Source organism: Equus przewalskii, chromosome 23, assembly GCF_037783145.1.
Source record: "Equus przewalskii isolate Varuska chromosome 23, EquPr2, whole genome shotgun sequence".
Lineage (NCBI taxonomy): Eukaryota > Metazoa > Chordata > Mammalia > Perissodactyla > Equidae > Equus > Equus przewalskii.
The window spans coordinates 3844735-3859838 of record NC_091853.1 but is presented as its reverse complement, the minus strand read 5'-3'; the positions used below and the strand labels follow the sequence as shown (position 1 = coordinate 3859838).

The following is a 15104-nucleotide window of genomic DNA, read 5'->3' as shown; positions in this document are numbered from 1 at the left end:
AGACATTACAAAGCCACCACGTTGGGTTGAGAATGTGGCTTAGACCTGAAGCCAGAATGGGGCTCTTGTGTCAGCTCAGATCTTCGGGCGGGCCTGGGCTAGAGAAGAACAGTGAGGAGTTGTGCCTACCTTACATGCTGGTGGAGGGCAGAATGGAGAGCTCCAGACAAGGGGACTCAGGCGGCTTTTCCAATGTGGTGGCCTGCCCCTGGCTTTGTCATGAAGCCAGAGAAGTTTAAGCCTCAGAGTCCTCCCTTGCAAAGGCCCTTCCAAGGCCCTGGGGGCACTATCAATTCTGTACTCGTATCTTTGTTTTCCCAAAAGTGTTCAGCTTCAGGCTGCACACAACCTGAGCCTGTCCTTCAACCCACACGCTAGTTAACCCAGCCCAGGAGGTGTCTGATTGTCCCTGACCCCCCTAATTAGATAAGTGTTTTCTCCTCTCTCGGGGGAAAAGCAAATGAAGAGTGGAGAAGTGGCAGAATTTCTCTCTCCAGAACTTCTCCTTGGGGAAAGAAACATTCCCGGAGTTTCATTCTTTAAGAGCTGCTAACAGAACACCGAGAAAGAAGGGAAATTATGGCCATCTCTGAAGAAACCAGCCACCAAACAAGTTTGCTCACCAAACTCATCTCCTCTTCTTCCTGGGCAAAGACCTTGACATTTCCCATCCTCTCCTGTGGCCTGCGGTGGATTTCTAATGGAAGATGAGAGGAGGTGGCAGGCGCTATTTCCAGCTCTCACTGAAAAGAACCATCCTTATACAATTGTCCATGCACTTTCCCCTTCCGGCTGGTGGGAGAGAGAGAAGACACCCACCACCAGCAAGGGAAATTTGGGAGTCTGTTAAAAATGGTAGAGCCACCAAATGGCTTCTTCCAATCAGGAAGCCACATCAGAATGTCACTTGAATGAAATCTAAAGTCTTATTGTATAAAACCACTGAGATTCAGGGTTTTACCTGTTGCAGAAGCTAGGGTCCTTGACAAAGATACATACCTATATGTGTAGTAAGGAAAATTAGATACATTTAAAATTAACCAGTTTTTTTTCAGTTTTTTAATCAGAAATAGGGGTCATACAAACAACATGGGATAGCAAGCTAACAAGGGAAAGGTCTGTTTGGTCATTAAAGAAAGTTCAATGGAGAGGATGGATTTTTGTTGGACATTAAAAGTTAGAGTTTTAATAGGAAAAGAAAAAAGGAAATAGTTCCACATGGAGAGAACAGTAAGAGCCAAAACTAAGATGTGGAAAGGACTGTGGTGGATTGGTTGGAGCATAAATTTTATGTAAAAGAATAATGGGAGATCAGAGCTCAATTTGGGGATGTGTTTACCGGCAGGCTGAGGAGTTTGGCCTTTATACTTACAATAGAAAACAGCAAGTCCTTGAAGGTTTCTGAGCAGAGAGGGGACACAATCTAAATAGGACTCTAGGAAGATGGTGCTGACAGCCATTGTAGGATGGCCTGAGGCAGAGGGGGGAATCCATAGCCACAATCCAAGAACCTGGTAATGTGTCTGAAAGAGAGTGGTGTTGCAAGACAATTCTCCATGGGTCTCTCACTTCTTGGTTTTTGAGATAATGTGAAAATATGCTGGACGCTCCAAAGCACAATACAAATATCAGTTGTTATTCTTATTACTATTAAGATTATCAAATGAAAAGGAAGAGGATGAAATTCCAATAAGCCAATGTTAGCTGCTTAATCAAGCAATCCACAAAAAAGTTGGATGGAGTAGGGGGCAAAAGGTTAAACTAGTGACTAAAGTGAGGTTTGGGAATTTATTTTTAAAACTCCCGTTCTCCCCATTAGCATGGAAAATTCAAAGTCATCCCCATCAGAATCAATGGGAAACATCTTATGAGAGGTTGAATAGACACACAGAAAGAGATGTGCTGGGAATTAGAGAAAAGGAGAAGACTCTCTCATAAATACTGGTGAGTGTATCTTTAGTGATCATAAAATTTTATCTTAAATACACTTTCTATGTTGCCTATTTCTCCTAACTTCATTCATCCTCCTCTCTTTGCTTTTCAGATCCACAAGTTGCATCATAAAAGACGCTGTGACCGGCAGCTTTGCTGCAATCATAACTGGTAGCGCTCAGCCAGGATCGAGGGGAGCAGCTCCAAACCCCTAAACATAGCACGTGATTGGAAGCCACGGCCTTTTTAAAGGACTTTCAAGGTCCATGCAGGACAAATTGCAGGGAGGGAGGATGGAATTTGTATTTTCCTTTGTATTTGGATAGAAACAAGAATGGAAGCATTGCCCACGGGGACACAGGGCCAGGGAGATGCTTTCCCACCCTGCTGCCTTCTAAGTGCACGACACTGAAATATTGATGCTTGCTGCACTGCAAACATACAGAATCATGTAGATGCTAAACTCAGAACATTATTAATTTATTTCTATCTATAGCCTCTGTCTCCAGGAGTCCCAGGGAATCTTTAAACAATAAATGACTTTTAAAAAAAAAAATGCCAAGATGAAATAATGAAGTCAGCAGGAATGAATGGATATTTAATAAAGGACAGAAGCATGAGGTCCAAATAGAAGAAAGAAAGTTCAGTTCAGTTTAGAAACACTCAGTGAGCCTCTGCTAGGTAACACATATTTGTATCAGTTGTTAGAAATACAAAAATGAAGGAGACCACAGCCACTGTTCTTGGGGAGCTTCACACAATGAGGGAGAATGATGCTTAAAAAAAAACTAAAGCAATTTTAGAGAACACTACCTTCAGACCGCTACATTGTCAATAAAAGAGTGAACTTGAGAATGCCCGCCAGCTGGCACAGGAAGAGCCACGTAGAAGGTCGTCCATCTTTGCCTGGGCTCTGGGTAGGAGAAAAATTCTCACTTGGTCATTTAAAACTTTGACCTGAGATACTGGATTTAGGATTAGTTAGTTTAAAACCTTGGACCTGAGGCTGGATTTAGTGTTGGCTCAAAATTTGGGGACAAGAAAACCACAGGTTGAGAAATTAACATTAAAAGCAGATTTTTTTTAATGGCTACAAGAACATTTCCCGTGCCACACACTCTTCTTACAGTGTGACTTTAGCATACCTACTGTCAGAAGGTAAAGTCCACATACCCTCCCCCTTGAATCTCGGTGGCTATGACAGAAGTGATACTATATGACTTTGAAGGCTAGGTAATAAAAGGCAAGACAGCTTTTTTTTAGTAGATTTTTTTTTAAGCAGTTTTAAGTTCACAGCAAAATTGAGAGGAAGGTACGGAGATGTCCCGTGTCTCCCCTGCCCCTGCGCATGCACAGCCTGCTCATCATCTATGTCCCCACCGGAGTGGTCCATTGTTACAGTTCATGAACCTACATAAAATCATTATCCAGGGTCCATAGTTTACATTAGGGTTCACTCTCGGTGTACATTCTATGGACTTAGACAAACGTATAGCGACAAATATCCATCATCGCAGTATCAGAGTGTTTTCCCTGTCCTAAAAATCCTCTGTGCTCCACCTATGCATCCTTCTCTCTCCCCAGTCCCTGGCAACCACTGCTCTTTTTACTGTGAGACAGCTTTCTCCGGGTTCTCTTCAGGATGTTTGCTCTTAGAATCCAGCCACCATGCTATGAGCCCAAGCAGCCACTTGAAGAGGCCACATGTAGGCGTCCCAGCCAACAGTCCCAGCCAAGCCAGAGTCAACCACCAGACATATGATCAAGAAGCCTTCAGGTGACTGCACACCAAGACTTTGGTTCTTCCCAGCTGAGGTCCCAGGTATCGTGGAGCAGAGACTGGCCATCCTTACTCTGCCCTCTTTGAATTCCTGTCCAACAGAAGCCACGAACATTATAAATGGTTGTTGTTTTGTGCCACTAAGACTAAGGTGGTTACTTATGCACCCGTAGTAATCAGAACAGCTGATGATAAGCCAGAGGTACAGAACAGAAGGAATGTAAACTTCTTGAAAGGACACTCCCATGACTGAAACTAATCAAAAGGACAAATGTACAAGTAAGAAATCTATCATGGGCGCAAATCAACAGACTCAACAGCTTGGAGAATTAGACCCCAAGAACTTGAGATAATAATACAACAATCAGGAAGAGCACATAAAATAAGCATAGTTAGGGGCTGGCCTGGTGGCGTAGTGGTTAAGTTCACATGCTCCACTTCGGCATCCCAGGGTTCACAGGTTCATATGCTGGGCATGGACCTAGCACCTCTCATCAAGCCATGCTGTGGCTGCATCCCACATAAAATAGGGTAAGCTTGGCACAGATGTTAGCTCAGCAACAATCTTCCTCACAAAAATAAAAATAAAAATAAATAAACATATTTAAAGTGATTTAAAATTTTTAAAAATAACAAACCATTGTAAAAAATAGAAGTAGATTTTGCTGCTGCAATTAATACAAAACCCAAAATAACTGAATTAAAGAAGATAGAATATTATTTTTTCTTATATAAACAAAGCTTAGAAGAGAGTTCTAGGGCTGATATGATGGTTCAAAGAGGATGGTGAGCTCAAACTCCTTCAACGTTGTTTTTCCATCTTTCTCGAACTATAGCTTCCACCTTGTGGTTCAGGATAACTGCTCAAGCTCCAGTTATTGCACCTGCATTCCAGCCAACAAGTAAAGGAAAGGGCTAAGAAGTTCTCGCCCTCTCCCCTTTAGAACACCTCCTGGAAGTCACATATGGCAGTTTGCTTACACCCTGTACTGTGTTGAATAGGGTCCCCCAAAAATTCACATCCACATGGAACTTCAGAATGTGACCTTATTTGAAAACAGGGTCTTCGCAGATATAATTAAAGTTAAAATGAGACCATTATGAATCAGAGTTGGCTCTAATCCAATGACTAAAGACAGAGAAGAGAAAACGGAGACACAGACAGACACACAGAGAGAATACCATGTGATGGCAGAGGCAGAGATTGGAGAGATGCATCTACAAGCCAGGAACACCAACGACTGCTGGCAACCACTACAAGCCAGAAAGAGGCCAAGAAGCATCCTCTCCTGGAGCCTTGAGAGAGAGCACAGTCCTGCCAACAACTTGATTTCAGACTTCTAGCCTCCAAATCTGAGAGAATCAGTTCCTGTTGTTGTAACCCACCCAGTTTGTGGTACTTTGTACAGCAGCCCAAGGAAACCGATCCACACCCATTGGTCAGAATTTAGTTACACAGGCACACATAGCTGCAAGAAAGACCGGGAAGGACCTTGATTCTAGGCCGCCAGAAATGACAAAATATTTATATTAATTAGCTGCCTACATTTTTCTTAGCTATACATTCTGATCACCTCTTCAATAAAACTGACCAAAATTTTGTGTAGTGGTTTTTTTTTTTTTTTTGGTGCTAATATCTTAGAGCAGTTTGTTTCTTCTTCACAACTAGGCATTGGTAATTTCATGTAAATTTCTAGAATTGTGAAATTTTGGAAAGTTTATATCAAGTTTCTTTTATATCTGAGCCATTACACATATTTATAGGGCTGTTACACATTGTGCCTTACAAAAACATGGAATTTTAACACATTCCATGTTACAAAACTCCCATCAAAAGAGAAATAGTGTGGTGCATTTATGGTTATATTTGCTGCTTTATTGACTACATTCGTGGCAGAAGACAACTTCCATTTTGACTCGGTGTCAATGATCATTGAGTTCTCCACTTACAGGTCTACACATCCAATGACTGGATGAGATTTCTGCACAGCAGCTTCTGGGTCTGAACACTGCAATCTTGCTTCTCTTCCAGTACCCAGACTCTTCCAGTGCGAGCTGCCACAGGATGTGTTTGTATCACAGTGCAATGTCTGGCACTGCGCTTTCATGTCAGAAGCAGTGGGAATACCCCTGCGTGCCATTTCTGAAGTGGGAGGGCCAGCAATAACATGGACATGACTGAGAACCCCATAAACATGTTTCACTAGATCCAAGCTAAATGTATCCCCAACTAAATTTCCCCTTAGAAAGATTCCAAAAATGCCCAGTGCCACTCAACACAAAGAGAAGCATTACAGAAGGGAGGTAGGAGTGGAAAGAAAAATTCGTCTTAACCAAATGGCATTAAAATATCTTACATATGCAAATTTTACAAAAATATATGATCATATGAACATATCTGTGCCCCCTCCCATGGCATTGGAAGAGGCCCATACAAGCAAGGGGCCCTAACACTGTTTCATTAGCTCTACAGTAAATCCACCTCTGCCAAAAAAATACCATCCAGAACCTGTGAAGAAAGGCAAACTACTCAAAAGAACTATGGACACAAGAAATGAAGATGCTTTTTATAAAAAAGAGAGCCCAAATGGCCATAGAATACTAGTTAATAGCTCAGTAAGACCAGGTGTTAGCAAGGTTGGAAACATATACTACTATTGGGATCATAAATTGATATAACCAGTTTAGAGAACAATTTAACAATACCCACCAAACTTGAGCTGCACGGCTTCTGCTTTGGGGTATCTATCCTGCAGACAAACACACACATGCTCACAAGAAATGTATACAAGGATGTTCACTGCAACACTCTTTATAACAGAAAACAAGTGGAAATTAATTAACTGTCCTAGGTAAAGGAATAACTAATAAACTAAGGTTTATTCATAAAATGGAAAACTATCCAATAAATGATGATAGAACAATAAAAATGAATTAACTATATCTAGGTTTATAAACATGGATGTATTTTTTAAATATTTATTGAGTTAAATGTTTCAACATGACTTGTAGAGGTTGATATTTCCCTATAATTTAAGATACATAAAACAAATTGTTTATATTAGTTATGAATTCATACATACTAGGAAATTCACAAGAACAAAAATAGGAATGATATACACCAACTTCAAGATTGTGGTTTCTGTCAAGAACTGTGAAGGCTCTAAGATTTTGCCCTCCTTCCAAGCTAACAAGACAGCCTGCCCCTTTTACGGATGCCGGCAATAGACACGAGATTCTTGGGTCAGAGACAAAGGACTTCATTACTCACAGCAGAGCAGGCAGTATGTGCTTCGTGTTCACATGAGTTCCCTTGGCCTCCCAAGTCCCACAGGGGTGATGCTGAGTGGCCCAGGTGGATGCTGTGCACACAATACGTTTCTATCACAGTTGAGGAACCCCCAGCTTTTATAATAGACTATAAAAAAAACTTGCTTTTGCCCTAGAGGAAGACACTATTATACCAGACGGTAAACAACCCTGCCCTCTGCTCACAGGGAGACACTATCTTCGTCTTTTAAGACGGTTCACTCTACAAACATCCTTGAAATGTCAGTCCTGAACAAAAGCTGTCAGTGCCTCTGCTGAAGATACGCACGAATGTGAGCCATGTTTCCCAACAATTACCTCAGAGAAAAGAAGGTGGGGAATGCATTGTAGTGTGAAGCTTTAGCGGTATCGTTTCGTGGTTTTTTTAACAACAGAGAAAAATATTTAAAAATTGAAAGAATGATTTGAACTAGATATGGCAAAATGCTAACATCTGTTTAATATCAGTGGTAGGGATATATACATATATGTCTGCTATCTTATTATCTGTACTTTTCCAAAAGCTTAAAATACTTAAAAATTTAAAATATTCCTTAAAAGAAAGTAAAAAACTTTCAAAGATGAATTAAGTGGAGTAAGGTGCTCTCTAGCTCCTCCTGACTCAAATCCCATCCCTACTCACCCAGACCCTTGGACAATGGCTTCCAGAACGCCCTTTGCTCCTTTTGCCAATGAAACCTCCATTCCAGCCTTCCTCTCTTTGACTCCAAAACTCACAAAGGAGCCTACAGCTGGTCTTTGGATACACAAAAGATTTGCCTGTGTTTCAAAGGAATTCTAATTCAGCCTTCCTTAGAAAAGCAAACAGCTGAGGTATTTTCCTCAGTGAGAGTAAGAGGGCACAGGGCTTATGACTGTGGCTTTCACTTCTCTCTAAATGAGAGTAATGGCAGGTGGGATTGTAAGAAGGAGGTGGTAGGGTTGAATCAAAACTTATTTCTGAGGTAGCGTAAACGAGGTTCATTGGCAAACCAGATGTGGCAGATGAGAGAGATTCTCTGACAACTCACAGGTTTCTGGCTCTAGTACCTGAGTAAATGGTGATGTCAATCACCTAAATAGGGAATATAGAAAGAGAAGCAGTTATTAACTTGCATCTTACATATGTTAACATTGAGGCACGTATAAGACACAGAAGTGGAAATGTCCTGTAGGCAGCAGTATCTATGGGTCTGGAACCAAAAGAAGAGGTCTATTCTGGAGAAATTTTAGATGTCGTTAGCACGTACATTGAAAGCTGAAGGTATGGATTGATCATATCGTTCAACAAGCACGTAGAGCAGTAGATCTTAACTTTGGAGGGTGATGGATCCCACTGGAAATCTAATAAAAGCTATGAATCCTTCACTCTTATCCTGTACCCCACTCTCCCCAAATCACCCTATGTATGTACACATAATGGCGGTCTAGCGGTGAAGATTTCGTGCTCTCACCACTGTGGCTGGGGTTCATTTCCCAGTCAGGGAGCCACACCACCCAACTGTCAGCTGTCATACTGTGATGGCTGCATGTTGCTGTGATGCTAAAAACTATGCCACCAGTATTTCAAATACCAGCAGGGTCACCCATGGTGGACAGGTTTCGGCGGAGCTTCCAGACTCAGACAGACTAGGAGGAAAGACCCGGCCACCCACTCCCAAAAAATTGGCCGTGAAAACCCTATGACTAGCAGCAGAGCACGTCTGAAATAGCGCTGGAAGGAGAGAGCCCTTGCTTATGGAGTTGCCGATACTCCAGGTTTCTGCACAACTCTGAGGACATTCGAGAAAGTGCCCCCACAAGCCTTGATTCCACCCACAGCATAACTCCTCAGGACTCATATGGCATTATCCCTACGTGGCAGGAGACTGGGGCGTCAGACGAAGGCTATGCTTGCTCTACTTCCCTTCCCTCCCATTTTGTAAACCCACTGATGGGGTTCCCGCCTCTTAAACAACAGCCTAATAATTGATCCTGGCAATTTCGTTACCACAAGCCCAGGGCCTCTGTTGGAACACCTGGGGTCTATACCGGTGAATAAATCCTATGCCTGTGCTGTGAGCCTGCGTGACTCACCAGCTCTGATTCTTGATCCTTTACATGAAATCTCACCAGCTATGGGCCACGCTCCAAGTCTGGAGTTCCGCAACTACTTGAGAGAAGCAGATCTTGAGATCGTACGTGGTGTTTCTACGTCTCAGACCATATGAAGCACTTGGCAGGGAGACACTCGATGGGGCGGCACAGATGAACAGGATAGTCCATCATGGAACGAGCAGCTGCTTTACTGCGGCCAGCCCTCTGGCTACTTTGAGCAGCAGTTTTCCTTCTGTAATTGTGCTAAACAAGAGACCCACCTACAGGATGCTGAGAAAAGTGCAGCAGGAGGAATTTCAGGCCACAGGGAGTGTCTCAACTGTTAGCTTTTCTACTCTTCTGCCCATCTGTGCCCTATTCCTATTCAGGCAAATATTCATTCCCCCATGTGGTCAAAACTGCAGGATTCTTGACTCCCACTGGTCAGCCCACAGCATGTGTTCCATGATATAGGTTGACCAGCTTGTCCATGCTCTCCAGTTTCAAAGTGAAAATCCCACATTCCAGGAGGCCCTTCAGTCCCAGGCAGGCCAGGGCGGTCACTTGACATGCTTGCCACTTGTAATTCCCGAGGAGTCACTGACTTCCCTCCAGGACAAGAAGGTATCTGTGCTGCCCTGTGTGTCATCGTCCCTGCTGGGCAAGAAATTTACAGCCTCATCCTGCTGGTAGCCATCCTGGCAGCAGGCTCACCAAGCAGTGGCATAGCTTATACATATGGGCCCCCAACCAGAAGCCCAATCATTACAAAGGATTACAAAATCTTCTTCATCTAGTTCATCACATTTGTGAATTTTAAAAATGTAAAGAAATTTTCAAATTTCTGAACTACTTTTGTCAATGCTTTGTTTAGGTGTCAATATCTACCCTAAAATCAATCATTAACATTTTTGTTTAGTTGTTAATATCTATCCTAAAATCAATCACCTCTTTTCTAATGACAATCAAATTTTCCAGACTTCGCTAGACTCTGAGGTCACATTTCCATTAATAATCCACATTACAATAGACTCAAACCCACATTCTATTTACTCCAGGAAATTCAGTCTCTTACCAGAATCTGTCCCAGTGGGTTTCTGAGAACCCCCAAGAAAATGCTTCCCTGTCACCGAGGCCTACCTGGAGGACAAGAACTTGCTAGGTGGCCTCCGGTAGTCGCTTGCCCATAAGGGCCTACTCATACCACAGTCTCCCCGTCTCCTCATTCCTATACGCAGCCTCCTCCTGAGCGTGAGCACAGATCCCTGCCTTAGTTGCCACAGCAATCCTAGAGACCTGGTATAAATTTGACAAGAAAGCAGAGGAAGCACAAAGAGTCACATAAGGGCTCCTACTTAGGTCCCCTCTCGGTACAGGGGGGATGTTGCACCGTGGGGGGAACGTGATAGGGAGACCTATCGTCAGATACTCATCAACTCTGAATTCCACCGCTTGGCAGTTGTGTGATACTGGAAAACCCCTCTCAGCTCTCTGAGCCTGTTTCCTCATCTGTAAAGAGGGGGTGATGACAGTATGCATCTCACACAAAGACTTGTACATGAATGTTCATAGCATCATTATTAATAAGAGCCAAAAAGTGGAAACAACCCAAATGTCCATCAAGTAGTGAATGGGTAAACAAAATGTGGTTCATCTATACAATGGAATATTATTTGGAACAAAAAGGTGTGAAGTATTGATACACGCTACAACATTGGTGAAATTCAAAAACAAGATGCTAAGTGAAAAAAGTCAGTCACCAGAGACCATATATTACATGAATCCGTTTAAATGAAATGTCTAGACCATATGAAATGTCTAGAATGGGAAATCTATAGAGAAAGAAAGTAGATTAGTGATTGCCCAGGGCTGGGGCGTGGAGAGGAGCAGGAAGGAAATGGGGAGTGACGACTAATGGACACAGGGCTTCTCTGTGGGATGATGTAAAAGTTCTAAAATTAGACTACGGTGATGGTTGCACAATACTGTAAATATGCTTTAAAAACCAATGAATTGTACACTTTTGACAGGTGAATTTTATGGTATGTAACTTATATATCAAACAAGCTATTTAAAAAATAATAGAACCTACCTCGCCGGCTTATTGTAAGGATTAAATTACTTAATGCATGTAGAGTGCTCAGCACAGTGCCTGGCACATACGCAGTGTTCAGCAAAGGTTAGCAATTGTGATTAGCACGCAGTAGTCCAACCTCAAGACGTCTCAGGGAGTCATTCTGGGAAAGCACCGAGTGTAAACAAACGTGGCACCTGCCTCAGGTTGAGCAACAACACCTGCACAGTTCCTTTTTGTTTTGTTTTATGACCCACTCCATCCCCCAGGTAAGATGAGGGTCATGGGGGCCAGCCCCATGGCCTAGTGGTTAAGTTCAGCATGCTCCACTTTGGAGGTCCGTGTTCAGATCCTGGGTGCTGACCTACACCACTTGTCAGCCATGTTGTGGCAGTGACCCACATATAAAGTGGAAGAATATTGGCACAGATGTTAGCTCAGGGCCAATCTTCCTCAGAAAAAAAAAAAAAAGATGAGGGTCATGGCTTTATGAGGGGCTCTCATCCACCATGAGATACTCTCATCAGCCCCTATAAGCAACACTTTAAAAAAAAAGAGGGAAAGAATGAAAGAGACAGAGGAAGGAAGGAGGGAAGGAAGGAAAGAAGGAAATAGGATGAACAGAGGGATCTCCAAGGAAGCATAACATAACTCCAGGAGACCGGTGTCTAACAATATCTGCACCAAAACAAACAAACAAAAAACTCTCCCAAAAAGATAGGACCTTGCAAAGACACAAACTTAACAAAAATATACACAAAATTTTTTGCCAAACCAAACTTGTTCCTTCCCCATCTAAAATGTCCAAGCACTGCCGTGGATTATTTCTACAAACTCTGGATCACGTGCCACGTGCCAGGCTCGTGTGCAAGGCCTGGAGATACAGCAATGGAAGATAGTCTTTGTCCTCAAGTGTAACCAACACAATCCACACCCTAGAACAGCAAAATAAGTCGTTTCTTTAATTTAAATTTCTAACTATAGTGACTGGCAACACCGACCAACTCCAGTAATAGAGATCCATGGGGTGTCCTCTCTCCCTCTCACGGCTCACTGCTGTGTGGCCCTGGACACCCCTTCCCCAAGTCTCCCGCTCAGGATTTCAGCCCAGGCCCCAACTGCTGAAGCTCTCGAGGATCAATCTTTCAACTCACACACCAGCCGTTTTTCTCAAGGCGTCCAGTGTCCAAGTGGCTGCAGGAATGCTCACTGGGTCCAGAAACATCTCTTACCTTCAATGGCCCTTTTGTGGAAACCAATCATCCATTCGAACTACCCCTCCCATTTTGGTGAATTTTGTCTTAGAGGTCACGTTATGCTTTTCCTGCTGCCCAACCCTGGTCTGGGCTATCCCAGGCCATCCCGTATATTTCACTAAATTTGAACCACAGAGAGAAAAGGTCAAGATCTGAATCCCTTTCCTTCTGAGAAAGAGATCACTATGTTCCTAAATAAAATTTGTCCAACCCCTGCTTAGCAACATCCAAGCTCCAAGTCATCTAATAGGTGTGTGGGAGGGGTACCACAGCTCCTCCTCCAGAGCAGCCCCCAAAGCTCCCTGCTACACTATGCCCCACAGTCCCATCCCCCAGAAAGTGCTCTTCCAGAACATAGCGCGGCTGCCCCAAAGGTTTATTGACTTCTCCTCTAGGGATAGGAAACTCCCCCGCTAAATAAATACACACGTGCATACACATGCATCTAACACACACCCGGTTACTCCCACGAGGCACTCCGTATCGGAGAGGTCAAGATCAGAAAAAGTGGATCTCAGATTTTTCCATATCAAAAACAAGAATTTGACCAACTTCTCACTCCAGTCCCGGTTTAATTCTATCAAGACCTAACAAAGGCCTGACAAGTTGCACTGACCTCCAAGTTTCCCGGATTCCAATGTTCTCTCAGTAGCCTGGGTGCCCCCACTGCGCTCCCCATGCTCTCGTGCCTGTGAGAACAGTGGTGGGGGGGGGGCCCTTTGTGCCCTCACTCCTGGGGCTCAAAGCAGCTCCCCTGCTAATGATTCCTAGACTGACTCTCAGAGGACCAGAAGGCAGGGTTTTCTCCACAGAGGGCGGGCGTCTTTAGAATATTTTGTTTATCCCACATAAATAGTGCCCCAGAGATGTCCCCCAGCTCTCAGCGGCTGAGGCAAGGACAAGGAAGAATAAGTTTGAGGGCTGTGACGGTTAGGTTTATGTGTAACTTGGCTAGACCAAAGGTATTTTGTAGATGTGGTCAACGTCATCTACTGACAGTTGACTTTAAATAAAGGAAATTATCCTCAATAATGTGGATGGACCTCGTGCAATCAGTTCAAAGTCCTTAAGAGAAAAACTGAAGTTTCCGTGAGGAAGAAGAAATTCCACCTGTGGACTTCGTGTCAGCTCCTGCCTGAGCTTGCCCGACAGATCCCCCACTTCCCTAGCCAGCCTCAACAGGTGCATAAACCAGTTCCTTGCAATAAATAGATAAATGAATAAATGAATGAATGAACAAGCACATGTATAATCTACAGGTTATATATACATGTGTATACGTGTACAAATATATATAACATATAATCTACTGGTTCTGTTTTTCTGATAGACCCCTGACAGACACGGATGCCATCCTACCGTTTGCAAAACCTGCTCCTACCGAACTTTGTTTCATAGATAAGGAAACTGAAGTCCAGTTAGGGGAGGTAACTGCCCATTGCCGATGACAGAGTTGACATGTAAATTCAGGTTTCCCACTCTGTGCCCGCTGCACTCAGTGCTCTTTCTTCTGTCGCTCTCACACTGGCATTCATCAGAGGTGACGCTGTGTTGGTTCAAGATCTTCACTATAGAGAAGGCGTATTCTTTATAGCGTTAAATTTAAAAATCTTCTGCACAGGTGCAAACGCCTGCCTGTCGATGCCAGAGCCCTGCTGAGCTTCAGCGACAAAGGTGGCCGACTCTACTGCCCACGTCCGTTGCAGACTCTTGGGGGGCCTCACACGCTGATTTAGAAATTAGGACGTGGCTACCTGCTCAGTGACCACCTCTGTCCCAGGCCCTCTCTGACATCACTACCAACCACAGAGGGATGGGAAACGGTGGGCCCTTCAGAAAATGATGGCTCTAAAACACCTGCCACATCTGCTGATTTTCTCCTCATGCTGCCCTGCCACACTCCCTCTACGCTGTCTCAGTGTCTCTTGGCTGCCAACCATCAACCGAGTTTTATGCAGGCATCAACATCTCTTCACCCCTATAAGACGCGCCTGTCTGATGTCCCTCTCTCAAGAGCTCACTTAATTACTAGCTACGTAATATGAGAATTTGAATTGCCTGCAGTACTATAGGCAATAAAAAATTGACTAGATTCTCTTCACAGATAATGTTTACATACTACAAGAGGTTTTCTTGTCTCAACCCGAAAGAAACACAAATCTGCAAAAAAAGGAATAATAATAAACTGGAATAGCTCAGCACCAGGAGATAAAGACTTGCGGGATCGTTTGTCCATGTCAAACCCCTCACGAACGCTGTGACCTACCCCGATCACGGGTGACGTTCAACCGTGTCTTCTCATCCGTGCAGGTAGACTCCAATAAACGCTTTCCAAAGTCCTTGTAACAAAACAATCCTTCAGTACCAGAAGTATGCGGAGGTTGAACTTACTAGGCTGCCTTCTGGTGTGCTGTGTTATTTGGAGGTAGGGAGAAAGGGCAGACCTACGAAAGGAAGGTAGACGTCCTATTCCAATCACCCCGAGAGAGGACGGGAGCCCTTGGAAGAGAAACTCACACTTTTTTCTGGGCATGAGTCTCTTGGTTTGGATATCAAGGAATAATTATCTATGAGGATATTTCAACTAAGGAGCGAAAAGATGATCTTCCTGAGTGGAGAGCTAGACAGGAGCTAGTCAGCAGGGTGCAGACATAATACAAAGAGATACAACAGAGTC

The 15104-nt window shown here is 43.6% G+C and overlaps 1 protein-coding gene across 1 annotated transcript in view; it reads right to left on the bottom strand.

The window, feature by feature from the left end:
• XCL1 (X-C motif chemokine ligand 1) overlaps positions 1–15104 on the bottom strand; it is a 232373-nt gene extending 217269 nt beyond the window's left edge. Inside the window, exon 1 of the mRNA XM_070590974.1 lies at positions 14694–15104. The gene's annotated coding sequence lies outside the window, so the exon portion shown is untranslated. The remainder of the gene's footprint in view (positions 1–14693) is intronic.